Consider the following 12689-nt stretch of genomic DNA (forward strand, 5'->3'; position numbering starts at 1 on the left):
GTCTAACTTCTTGCTCAAAGCCTACCCATCTTTATCTGGTGACGGCGTTCAGACTTGTGTGAACATTGTCAATAAAAAACATTACGCAAATTTGAGGAGCAACATTAATTTGAAAATACGCAATGGGTAAGAAAACTCGATGGCTACACCCATCTCTCGGATTTCATAAGTTACACGTGACGTGAAAATTTGTGACCACGCATTTGAGGTGGTTAACTGTTTAATAATAAATAAATGACGCGTCTAATACACGCTTACATTATCGTAAAAAGTGAACGAGGACTAATATACCGTGATTTCGACCCTTTTTTGAGAAACGAATGAACCCAAGCAGATGCAGTTGAAGTGACGATTATTAACTACCACTGCTGTCGACAAAGCGATAGTACATATTTATTATCCGTAGATATATCTTTATACAAAAACTTTTAGTAAATCAGGCGTATCTGCCTCACTCAACGTGACCGAATTTTTGATTAACGTTTACTGGATGTTATCAGTCCTGTGAGGTCGTCGTATCGGTCACGGAATGGAATGAATACATAGTTTCGTATTGTTCGGCAAAAGTATTCCACAAGCTATTTCTTACATTTAACCTGAAAAACTATTTGGTCGATGCATTATCTCGACTGATGGTAGAGCTCTTCTTCTTCCATGTTCGCTTTCTATATTTTCTGAGCGAATTTATTCGTGAAAGGGAGCAGGTTGGCATGTTTTTATTTTGGGCTCTTTTTCATCTCTTGTTTGCTGGCACCAGGTGAGATCATCACTGTTGCCCCTTGAGCGTCTGTTCACGACAGAGTTTATGATGCAAGTCGATCGTTCTCTCATAGAAAATGTTAAGGGTTGTTGGGACAGGACGAGTACATTGGGAGGCTGCGCAATTGCCCTTCAGACCGAAGAGGCGTCTTAAAAACGAGGTCAGCGATGAACGCTTGAATGGGAGGAGCGACGAGCTGCTGTGTTTAAGGGAACGTCCACCGGCTGAAAAGGCAGTTTTTTGGTGGCGCCTTGAAGCACCGGCAGTTACCTGATATCCCTGAACTCTCGCATCACGGAGTTCAACACCGTCATCGAGTCTTATCTTGGGGAACTGGTAAAAAGGTATCCAAGAAATAACGAAAGGCTGGACTTCGCTTCTACAATCACCATGCCTGAGCATTAGTGAGCACAGAAATTTATTCTAACGAAGCGAACATAACGAAGCGAACAAGAGCATAATGAGGACGTCGTGGGTTCGTGTGTTAGTGGCATAAAACTGTCTGTTGGTATTCCTCATAAAATACTGGACATACAAACACGGGATTACCCAAAAAAAGACGTCTTCTCTTGGCTTTTTTCTCATGCGCGTGTTAGTACGCCTAGCGTTCTAACATCAAATGCTAACGCTCAGTCATTAGAGAGGTTCTCTACGGCAATATAGGAAGCTTTACTAGCACAAAACGGTTTACTTAGGGCCGGATCCAGACACTCACTTATGGGGTAAGGGGACGTGGTGATGATATATTGTTTTTACTAACAGAGAAACCCCTTCAGAGCATAAATACTCTTCATGTGTGCTCACGGTGATTTCACTCATTTGTCCTATTTGGTGATAGGAGGTGGACTACAAGCACTGAAGTGAGGGAGGGGGGAGGTGTGTTGACACAGACATTGGGGAGGGGGGCGACCGCCCTTTCCACCCCCCTACTGGATCCACCATTGGCTTTAGCTACAGTTTGTTGTTTTACTCTTCTGTTTATATTGGCAGTGTTTAATAATATATAACCTGTATTTAACCTATTCTAGCTAGCATTGATCACTTTAGTGAGCATTGTTATACAACCTACTATAATCTGGTGCTGTTTCTATGTATAAGTATTTAAGTTGTCACTTTATTATACTTTGTGAACAATTCTTATTGATTTCATTTTCTTAGTTTTCCTTCTGGTGTAACTCCCCTTTTCTTACCTTGTCTTTATGCGAGATGGGCAGTAATTTTAAATACATAGAAACGAACATCTTATAATTATCTCAGTGTTCTCTCATTCTTTTTTTGGTCTAATTAATCTCATAGACATGCACTGCAAATGAAAACTTAAAATAACGTTCCCGATGCTTTTCTATAGATTTACTTATCATTGACATCACGTGGTTTTGTAGTAAAATAGACACCTATACATTCATTTTTATCAAACAACAACAACAACAAATACTTAATAGAGTTGAGCTGTTTGTTTAATGAAAATTTTTTTCCCGTCTTTTGTTCGTTTCGTCGTCATAGTCATTCAGAGGTTGGAGCTTCTCAAGTAGTATTTAATGGTTTTCTGTCGTGTGCTCTTGCTACTTTTTTTTAAACCCTGGTTGAAAATACCTGCTTGTATTAAAAGATACAACTTCTGCAAGTTAAACGCAGTAAAAAAATCTCTTGTTAATGCCTTTGTGCGTAACATGATCATCAGTGCTCAAAATTGAAAAAAAAGAACACTCGCAGTAGCTCCATTATTGCAATAATGCATCAACAGAATTATTTATACTAATAATATTATTATTAATATTATTTTTAACGGGCTCAGGAAAAGCCATAAGGTCATTGTTCAGGCGCATGCAAAAATAAAACATTAAAAATAATCTATACAGTACAGTCCCCAGGAAAATCAAATAAAAAAGTGTAAACACAAAGGCAAACGAAATGAGCGCAAAATGGGAAAAATAAAAGACAATATGAGAATCATGAAATGGCACTGAAAATATTGAGGAATATATTAATATTATTTTTAATCATAATAATAAATATTGTTATTATTAAAAATAGATATCACAGGGAGCAACCTTCGTCATGCATTAGACAAATATTGCGATCACTGTGAGCATTCACTTTTATTTGTGACCGTTACAAACCAAGCAACTTGAAGCGGCTCAGTCGAGTGAATTATGTAAGCCACGTGACAGGGGATCTAGTGGCCCCAGTCAGAAGTTGGTCAGAGAAGAAAATTAGTCTTTGCTACGAAACACGTGCCACAAAATGAAGTTTTATGCTTTTTCAAGCGCTCACAATAGGTTCGCTCCACATGATTTCAAAATGTGAGGTGAGTCGGTCAATCAATTTCACAGTTTTTTTTTTATTTAGAGTGGTGTTGTAGCCTATGTGATATATATCTTTTTTTGAGAGAGTGCGCGTGCGAGCCCCAGTGCTCGTGTGGGAGGCATGTTCTATTGTGCGAATTTCGGAAACGCATTCAAGCGAAAATAAGGACGAAGCTCGAGAAATGGTTGGAAGCACAAACTGCTCCAAACCGCGCACTCAATGCCGGACCGTCTCATAAGCTCACTTGCCTTAATCACGATGCGGGCATGATTAAAAATCGACCACCAGGCCACCTTTCCTGAAGCGCAGGACCAACGTTGACTGCAGAGGAAGAGTGAAGATGAGAAAAAGAAAACGAAAATGGCTTTATCAGTGACGTCAGCACTTCATTGTGTGGCTTGAGCTGTCTATTGTGTGGCTCGTCTTGATTTGTGGAGTATTCTCTACAGTGTTCCCTCGCTTTCATCTGACGTGATATTGTTCGTTGCTCGCCTTGAATGGAATTTAGAAAAAAAAATAATATACTGCAATGCGATTGAAATGTTATATTTGTAAGTAGGTACCCTCACTTGTAGTAGCTCCTTGTACAGAACTGTAGTTTCCCGCTATATGGGTCAGCGCCTTCGCATCCACTCCAAAGTTTCTGTTTTTAGGGGCGAAGCTCCTTATGGCGTGGCTTGGGCGTCCCTCGTATGTAACCACCAGTGGCACATACCCGAAATAGGTATAACACTTGACCTCCAAGGTGGTGCCAGTGAGAGATTTCTTCTGTGCGTTGTTTAACAATAAAAAATAAAGCTCAATGTACATGCCAATGGCTGCTAATGGGGAACGAGAGACATGAGCATTTGGCTTTTAGTCAACGCGCACGCTGCGATCCCCATTAGCAGCCATTGGCATGTACATTGAGCACTATCGGACAAGAAAGGGATGCTACATTATACTCGCTGGGTGTAACCTCCTTAGCTTTAGAAAGGTTTAGCGAGCGTCGAGCCGCAGTGCCATGAATACAATGAACTTGTATATACCATGAATGAACTCAAGGTGGTTAAAAATGAGAAGTAGATACGAAGCGCAAGCCGTAAGAAAGTAAAAGCCGAATTCTCCTGTATCTCATTTCTCATTAGCAGCCATTGGCATGTAAATTGAGCCCTATCTGACAGGGAAAGGTTGCTACGTTATACTCGCTGGGCGTAACCTCCTTGGTTTTCGAAAGGTTTAGCGAGCGTTTGGTCGCAGTGCCATGAATACAGTGAACTAGAATATACCATGAACTCGAGGTGGTTGAAGGTGGGAAGTGGACCCAAAGCGCAGGCCATAAGAAAGTGTGCGTGTGCCACCTCTCGTTTAGTCCTTGGAATGTCCGCTGGATGGCGGTGCTTCTATATGGGGAATATATGATAAAAAGATGCGAGATGGTGGGACTTGGAGTGTTGAATAGATGAACGAACGGACACACAAACAGATGCATGGATGGACGCATGAATGGACGCAGGGGCGGATGCATGAAAGAACGCAGGGACGGGCGCACAAACAGACGCATGGACGGTCACACAGACGGACGCATGGACGGACGAATGCTTCGCCCAACTCTCCATCATTCACTCCAGGGATATGCTGCCATTTTGTTTTTAAATTTGAGATATTTTATTGTTTTTATTTTCAAGATATCATGGGAAGCGTAGTATAGTACTTGGGACTTTGATGGCCAAAATCAGTATATAACTATGAGGGACACCTTAGTGAAATGAATTAATAAACTTCATTTATTGTTCAGCAGTTTCTTTCTGGTGAGGAAGTGGTAAGAGAAGATTATCTCTGTCCATTCCCACCTTCCGTCGATGATGATGAGGAATTTGTGAATTTCGGAAATCTGGTGCTCTTGAACGTGCACTGTCATCGCAAAATACGCGGATTTCTAGAATTTCACTTCGCTATCACGGCGGTCACATCGAAATGCGACCATTACCGCCAGGATCGAACCCGCCACATTTGGTTTAGCATCCAAGCACTGTAATCGACACAACCGCGGCTGAAATCCAGGGAAGCATTGTGAGAAACGAAAAAGGGGGACCCGGACCTGATTGTCTGGCTGCGTTGAAGGTAAAGAGATCAACTGAGCGAGCCAGTGCCCGTGGCTCATGCCCGCCGCCCCTTCTTCCTCCTTTATTTGCAACCAGCATCACAGTAAGTTCGTATACAGATTAAGAAGATTGCTGGTTTACTAATAGTCTTCGTTTGTATCTTATGTGAAAGAAATGAAGGACCAGGTCTCCCAGCGAGGTTCTTATCTCTGGTAAACTCGTTGTATCCAGATTTCCAGTTCAGCCTCCTTCATTCACAACAGGGTAGACTCGCGCCCGCAGAGGAGGCGATATGTCAATGCGAACTTGGAAAAATAGGCAGGAGATAGAGAAATTGACTGAGCGGATTTTTCAGGGCTCACGCTATTGCTATCACGGGTGCTTAGCGCTTCATGTACTGAAATCACACTTACATGCATTTCCGTGTTTCTTTTTTCACAATCAACTTCTGTAGCGAAGCTGGGCTCCCTTTCATTCAGAGTATGAGCATGAATATTATGCACTGTTGATAGTCATGTGAAGCTATTAAAAGTAATTTGCTCTATCCTCTGCACGCCTTCATATTCAACCACACGTCATTTAGCAGCCTTTTGAGTTCCAGTCAGACGAGCCTCTGCACGCTGTCTAAATAATTAACCCGTAGCAGCTTGTTACGCAAAAAAATGCGACCGTGCATTCAGCGAGTCAGTTCATCTTTATGAGGCACTTCATCCACTCCTAGGAACCCTAGAAACTAGATGGCGCCCCCTGTAAGGACATTTTCGTGCATGCTTGGTAATTTTTCTTTCAGTCAGAGACGTCATTCAGCAGCGGTGCCTCCCTCTAATGGCACTTACTTTCCCGAACTTTTAGATCTTCGTCAACGCTATGCAATGCTCCATTCGCACTGTCAACGGGGTTACCGACCATTAACCGTGAATGATACATCCACGTGGTGAACTATCTAACGAATCAGCATTGCCGGCTAGGTTTTATTTTGATATCCACCCATTCGTCAAAGTCTTCATTATTGCTTTCTTTATTCATACCCCAAATTTTAGAATTCGTCACTCCTGTTCTTTTGGTGCTCGTCCCCGGCTCTCTTAGTTGCTAGCTTGTTCACTCTTCTTTACGCTTGACCTGACACCGCATATGTATTCATTGAGCTATTGATAAATGTATACGGCAAGTCCAAATTACATTAATCTTAAAGGAACACTAAAGGTAACTATTAAGCCATTGTTGATTGTTTAAATAGCAGTCCAGAAACCTCGTAGTGTTGCTTCTGGGTCAATCAAGTGCTTATTTTGAAATGAAATCACGTTTTAGTGGTCCTCATCACAAAAGCGATCTTCAACTTACCCGCCGTACACGTCACTGTGGCCGTGCACAACGTCGCCCGGCTTTACTGCGTGGTCACCGACACTCGTAGCAGCAAAACTAAAGCAGCGGGAGCAACAGCAGCAACAATGACCATTGAACAATTTCCTGCCATTGGCTTCGAGATGGCAGATGTGCTTGGTTCGACTAGGCCCCGCTAGATGGCATGAACTGTCCAGTTTAACCAGGTGGAAATTGAACTTCTGAACCACTCGCTCCACTCCCCATAGTAACGTTCAGCGGTCATTTTTAGCATTAATTAAACAGAAACAAACAAGCAGCATTTCATTACGTCTCTTGATGCACGGATTTTTTTATTTAGTGCATTTAGTTCGATTACTAGTGATTAAGTGTAGGCTGTACCTCTGACGTTATCGGGATCATTTTGCAAATGTGAAAAATTTTGCGGCGCAAGTGTTTTCACGCATTTACCTTACTTTTTCGGTAAGTAGTGCACTGATGTTGATAAGAATGTCATTTTAAACGTTGTTGTACATTGAGCTTTCACTCTCACGTAAAGTTTTATTTGCCTTTAGTGTCTTTTTATGCAGGGTGCTTTACCACAGCCCATATTTACTCATTGACTAAATTCCAACAATTACGTCCCTGCAATTATGCCCCTCAATGGTTATTCAAGAGAGAGAATCGGTTATGTGTTATATGTTAGTTATGGCAAGGATTCGTACAAAAGACGCTGTTTTGTTGAGTTTTTTTCTCAACCCTTGTTAATTTATGTATTATTACCTATTCGTTAAACAAGCCTATAACGCCATATAACGGAGAAGACAAAAAAGATTCAGCCTGTTTAATCTCCCCCAGGCAGGAAGGTGAACCACAGAGAAGTTAAACAAGTCCAGACTATTTAACCTTCTCGCCTTTCTTTTGTTGATTGATATGTGGAGTTTAACTTCCCAAACCACTATATGATTATGATAGACGCCGTAGTGGAGGGCTCTGGAAATTTAGACCACCTGGGGTTTTTTAACGTGCACCCAAATCTGAGCACACGGGCCTACAACATTTCCGCCTCTATCGGAAATGCAGCCGCCGCAGCCGGGATTCGAAACCGCGCCCTGCGGGTCAGCAGCCGAGTACCTTAGCCACTAGACCACCGCGGCGAGGCATCCTTTCTTTTGTCTATCTATTTCCATCTTCTTGTCTCTTAGCCAGAGGCTCTGTAAACAGACATAAATACATGTGCTGAATTCACCTCTACTTTTATTCGCACGTGCCTTTTCGCTGTCCGTGGTTGAAAAATGAGCGCAAATGCGGTATACGACTTGGCGAAGGCGTGTCCTTCACGGATGTAAAAAGACCCGCCGAAGGCGCTCAAAGTGTAGGATACTCCTCGGTACATGATCGATTCGCGAGTGCGGTCGGAAGCAGACGCGTCATTTCTCACGACCTAGAATATGGCAGGGAGCGTCCTCAGGGAACCGACGTAGTGATCGAAGGAAGCGAGCGATGCCAGAAACTTGAATCGCTCTTAGAAACAACCCGAAACGGACACTTGTGACGTCCATTCCAGTGTTTCAAGTTTTGCAGATACGCACAAAAATAGAGCTGTCACATTTGCTCAGTTGAATAAGGACTTTTTATTGTCGTTTTTATACGTTTTATATGAACGAATGCTTCATATAAGACCACAAAATTTCCTCAATTTGAGCATTGTATTTTTATTCGTCACGCAGTCTGTTCATTGCGAACCAGCGTGCAAATACCGCAAAAATGTTTTTTAATGCGACTGCTAGTGTATCAAATCAAATGCCATAAATTTTCAGTGAATGATTAGCTATGTTCTCTATTATTTATTCTTTGAAAAGCGTACGAGGTAGCTGTGTGTTCACGGGCATCACTAGCTCCACCTGATGCCTCTAGACTTCTTTTCCTTCCAAAAAAAAAAAAATCGAAGACTTCAGTTCTACCTTTCTTCTCTCCGCTTTGTCTTTTTCCACTCGATTCCGCAGCCATCCATAGCCCTAGATAAATAACGGGGCTTGTATTCTGAGGTCCCAATAAACTATTTTCCTCTTCTTCTCTCTCTCTTTCTCTATTGTACGAATTGTCTTAAATTTTAAACTTTCCAATTGTACGAGTAACATCCATTTGCTCGCTTTGCATTTGTTTCCACGAAAGTTCGTGTAAGCGAGAATTATTGTTCGCCACATTACCCGTTCGTAAGTGGGACTGCGGCGAACGGTTGAGCGGGTTTTCATGTCCGGTGCACCCACTGCGATGTTCATTCTCCGCTTGGCCAGTTCTACTGAGCGCCGTAATGCACCCAGTACATCACCGAGTTAATGACAACACCTATCTTTCACGGCGAGCTTGAACTTTCACGAAGGCGGGAGGTCGAGCTGAAAAGAGATTTCCCGTCAGCGGTCGTTGGGAATATTTACTGAGATTTTACGGCGAGATCACGAGTACACCACTTTTATATTTGTCGAGGTTGAGAATAGGACGCCGCAGACCTGGACTCGTTTTCTAGCCGACTTGACCGCCAGACTCGCTGTAATGGATCTGCCGTGTAAAGTACGAGGTCCCATACGTAATTTATTTCAGGACATGGTTATCGAATTCAGAAGGTGCTGGATATAGGTAATGCAAAAACGCTCGTCTACCGTGCTTTGAATGCATGCTAAAAGGGGTGTACACAGAAAAAGCGAACGTTCCTAAAGAAAACAAAATGTTGAGAAAAGCAACTGCCTAATTTATTGCTCTGGGAAAAAAGGGTGGGGGGCACACAATATTAAAGAGGTAAGTAGAAAGTAAGAGCAATTTTTAATACCAGAGACATGGTCTCCATGTTTAAGTGACGTGTTGAAACACTGAAGTTCAGTAATAATGTATGTCATTACCTTTTCCGGCTTCCTTATTCATATGCACCTTATCCCACTGAAGTTAATGTTGTTAATGTTATTATTATACAAATATACTTTCTGACGTTAAAAGACACAAATATATGCTGAATGACTATGACCTACATTGAAAGTCTGTCACATGAATAAAGTTCACCGCTGCAGATAGTCCCTGCTTGCGGTATTAAATAAACAGCTGTGCTTGTTTCGAAGAGCCTCCCATATTTTTCTATTTCATCAAGTTATAATAAATTAGTCAGGCCTCGCAAATGAGCAACAAAATTTTGTGCCACTTTCGCCCAGCAAAAAAAAGGACAGCAAAAGAAAGCCCTATTAAATTTTGTAGTGTTATTCGTACTGATTCGCACCAGGCAATTCGAGTCCTGGCACACTTTTTCCAAACGAAGAATTCGGGCTCTGTTGAGAAATTTAGCAATGAGTAACATTAGCTACCGGCGCCGGCTGCCGCTAATTGTTTTTCTCCTTCTCATTTTTTTCTAGTTATTTTTCTGCCATAACGCAGTGCATATTTCGACGATGGTAGTTCGAATTACAGGACGGATGTCTTGATGTAGTAACTACTCTTAAAATATGTACATAACTTATTTGTTTGAAATATATTTTTATGTATCTTTTTCTCCCTCCAAGTACTCGCTTTGGAAAGTTTTCCTTTGTTTTGATTGTTTTTTTTCAGTTTTTTAGCTAGAAATACATTTGGAACACCTCCTCTACAGTCACTGAAGGCACCAAGAGGACAGAATGGGTCAAGAAAAGTGGCTTAATTTGATGTGCTATAGCCGTAGGCAGACCTTGTCATCAGCAGTCACACGCGTCTTTTCAGCTTTGAAGTGCAGCCGCTTCACACTCATGCCCTCACACGCGAGTAAGGCGGAGAATCTACATCGCTGCCGAAACAGCAGCGTCCACAATTTCGAAGTGTGGGTGCCTCAAAAGTTGTGGCATTCTCTCAAGGAAGAGATTAGAATGCGTAAGCATCCATCCCACGTGCTTAGTCGCGTTTGTCTTGTTAGCTTGCTCAATATCAACGAGCACACGAGCACCATCCTTGCATTCGTTTAGTGACAGCTCTCAAATCCGCGGTAACTGTCCCGGTAAGCGAGAAAGTACTTTGGCGGTTGTTATGAGAATGTCAGGTTTCTTCGGGCTTGTCAGGTATCCAAGTATCTCCAATGTACATGTAACGACTTGTGGCAGCATAACGAATCCCTAATCCTATTTAAGATCTTTATACTCCTCAACGTAATACAAACGTTTGTAGGAGACAAGAAATGTACTGTTTTAGGAGTGAAGCTCCTTATGGCATGGCGTGTGGGTCCCCCGTTGTCGTAGTGCCTAACCTCTGGCACATGCCCGCATACCAGTGGCACATGCCCGCCCTCGGGCACATATCCGCATGTCCACATGTTACGAAAAACGTAGCACGGCGTCGTTATTACGCTCTCGGTGTTAACAAAGCACTTACGATGTGCTACATACTCTCGTTTAGTACTTGGGTTGTCCGCTGGATGGCGGTATTTGTATATCATGAAATATGATGGAAAGAAGCGAGATGGTGGTACTTGAAGTGTTCAATAGTTGGACGGACAAACGCACGGGCTGACGCACGGACGGAGAGACAAGCAGACGGGCAGACGGACAGACATACAGACACACGGATAGGTAGATAGACGAACGGACGCAAGGACGCACAAACAGAGAGATGCACGGACGGACGCATGAACGGGCGCATGAATGGGCGCACGTACGGACGCATGGACGCACAGATGGACACACAAACGGATGCACGAAGGGGCGCACGTACGGACGGACGTACGCACGGACGGAAGCACGGACTCACTGACGGACGCTTTGCTCCACTGATCATCATTCATTCCGTGAATATGCTGTGATTTTTTCCCCAAAACTTTGTCTACGAAATTAGTGACGTTGTCGCAATATTCGTACTATTAAATGTTGACAAATTGTCCTTCTCCTTGAACAAGCGAATTTTATTGGCCCAAAGATTGCAGAGTACAGTAGTGGCAGATGAGTACACTAAAAAAGGGGGCATGCCAGTTTTAGATACATTTCTAATATTCATTCTCTCTCTCTCTCTCTCTTGTTTCTGTCCTTTGCTGAGGCTCATGCGTTTCCCAATCTGTGATTAGTGTCCCATGGACTTGATGTTGACGAAGGCAGTAGTCGACACGTTCAAGGCGAAACCTGTATTTGGCGCTCCGCCGCGGTCGTGTAGTAGCTAAGGTACTCGGGTGCTCAACCGCAGGTCTCGGAATCGAATTCCACGAAATTGCTGTAGACCCGTGTGCTCAAATTTCGGTGCACGTTAACGAATCCCATACGGTCAAAATTTTCGGAACCCTTCACTACGGCCGTTAAACCTCACATATCAATCAATAAATCTTTACTTTTGTCAACCTGTACCCAGGAAACGAAAAAACAAACTACATTAATACACACTGCATACTGATAGCGGTGAATAGAGCAACGGTCGTCGATAAAACAGATCAGAGGTAAGGCGCTTGAGTACTTATACATGCGGCATCGCATGTTCTAGCGTCATCACTGGCACTTGCAAAATCACTCCGAGAACTGGCCCCATATCTGCATGTTAATCTGCAAATTTTGTCGAAAGACGATAGTCTTGCGTGTGGAGAGAGTGAACAAAACATTTATTTGATAATAATAATAATAGTAATATTATTAATAATACCTTTTATTTCTTCAAATAAAACAGAACAAGAGTGGACAAACAGACAAATGTATAGACAGACAAATGAACCAAAATTTTTGAGTCGAAGGTCCCCAAAAAAAAACTATCGTCTTTAAAAGAACTTGATCATTCGAGTCCTGCGCGTAATCATCGTAGTGTTGTTTTTGTGCACCGTTCATCGCTTATCAGCCAGCGCCCATGTCTGGTTCATCTGCTTCAAAAGATAGCCTGCTGTCGCGCATGTGCGTTGATATGATTTCTCTCCCTCTCTTTTCACAGTGTTCTTTTATAAAGAACGGTGGACAACGCTGTGTGGACATTTCTTTTGATAGATATGTGGGGTTTAACGTCCCAAAACCACGATATGATTATGAGAGACGCCGTAGTGGAGGGCTCCGGAAATTTAGACCACCTGGGGTTCTTTAACGTGCACCCAAATCTGAGCACACGGGCCTACAACATTTCCGCCTCCATCGGAAATGCAGCCGCCGCAGCCGGGATACGAACCCGCGACCTGCGGGTCAGCAGCCGAGTACCTTAGCCACTAGACCACCACGGCGGGGCATGGACATTTCTTTTACAGCTTCTTT

This window comes from Rhipicephalus microplus, chromosome 5, assembly GCF_043290135.1.
Source record: "Rhipicephalus microplus isolate Deutch F79 chromosome 5, USDA_Rmic, whole genome shotgun sequence".
NCBI lineage: Eukaryota > Metazoa > Arthropoda > Arachnida > Ixodida > Ixodidae > Rhipicephalus > Rhipicephalus microplus.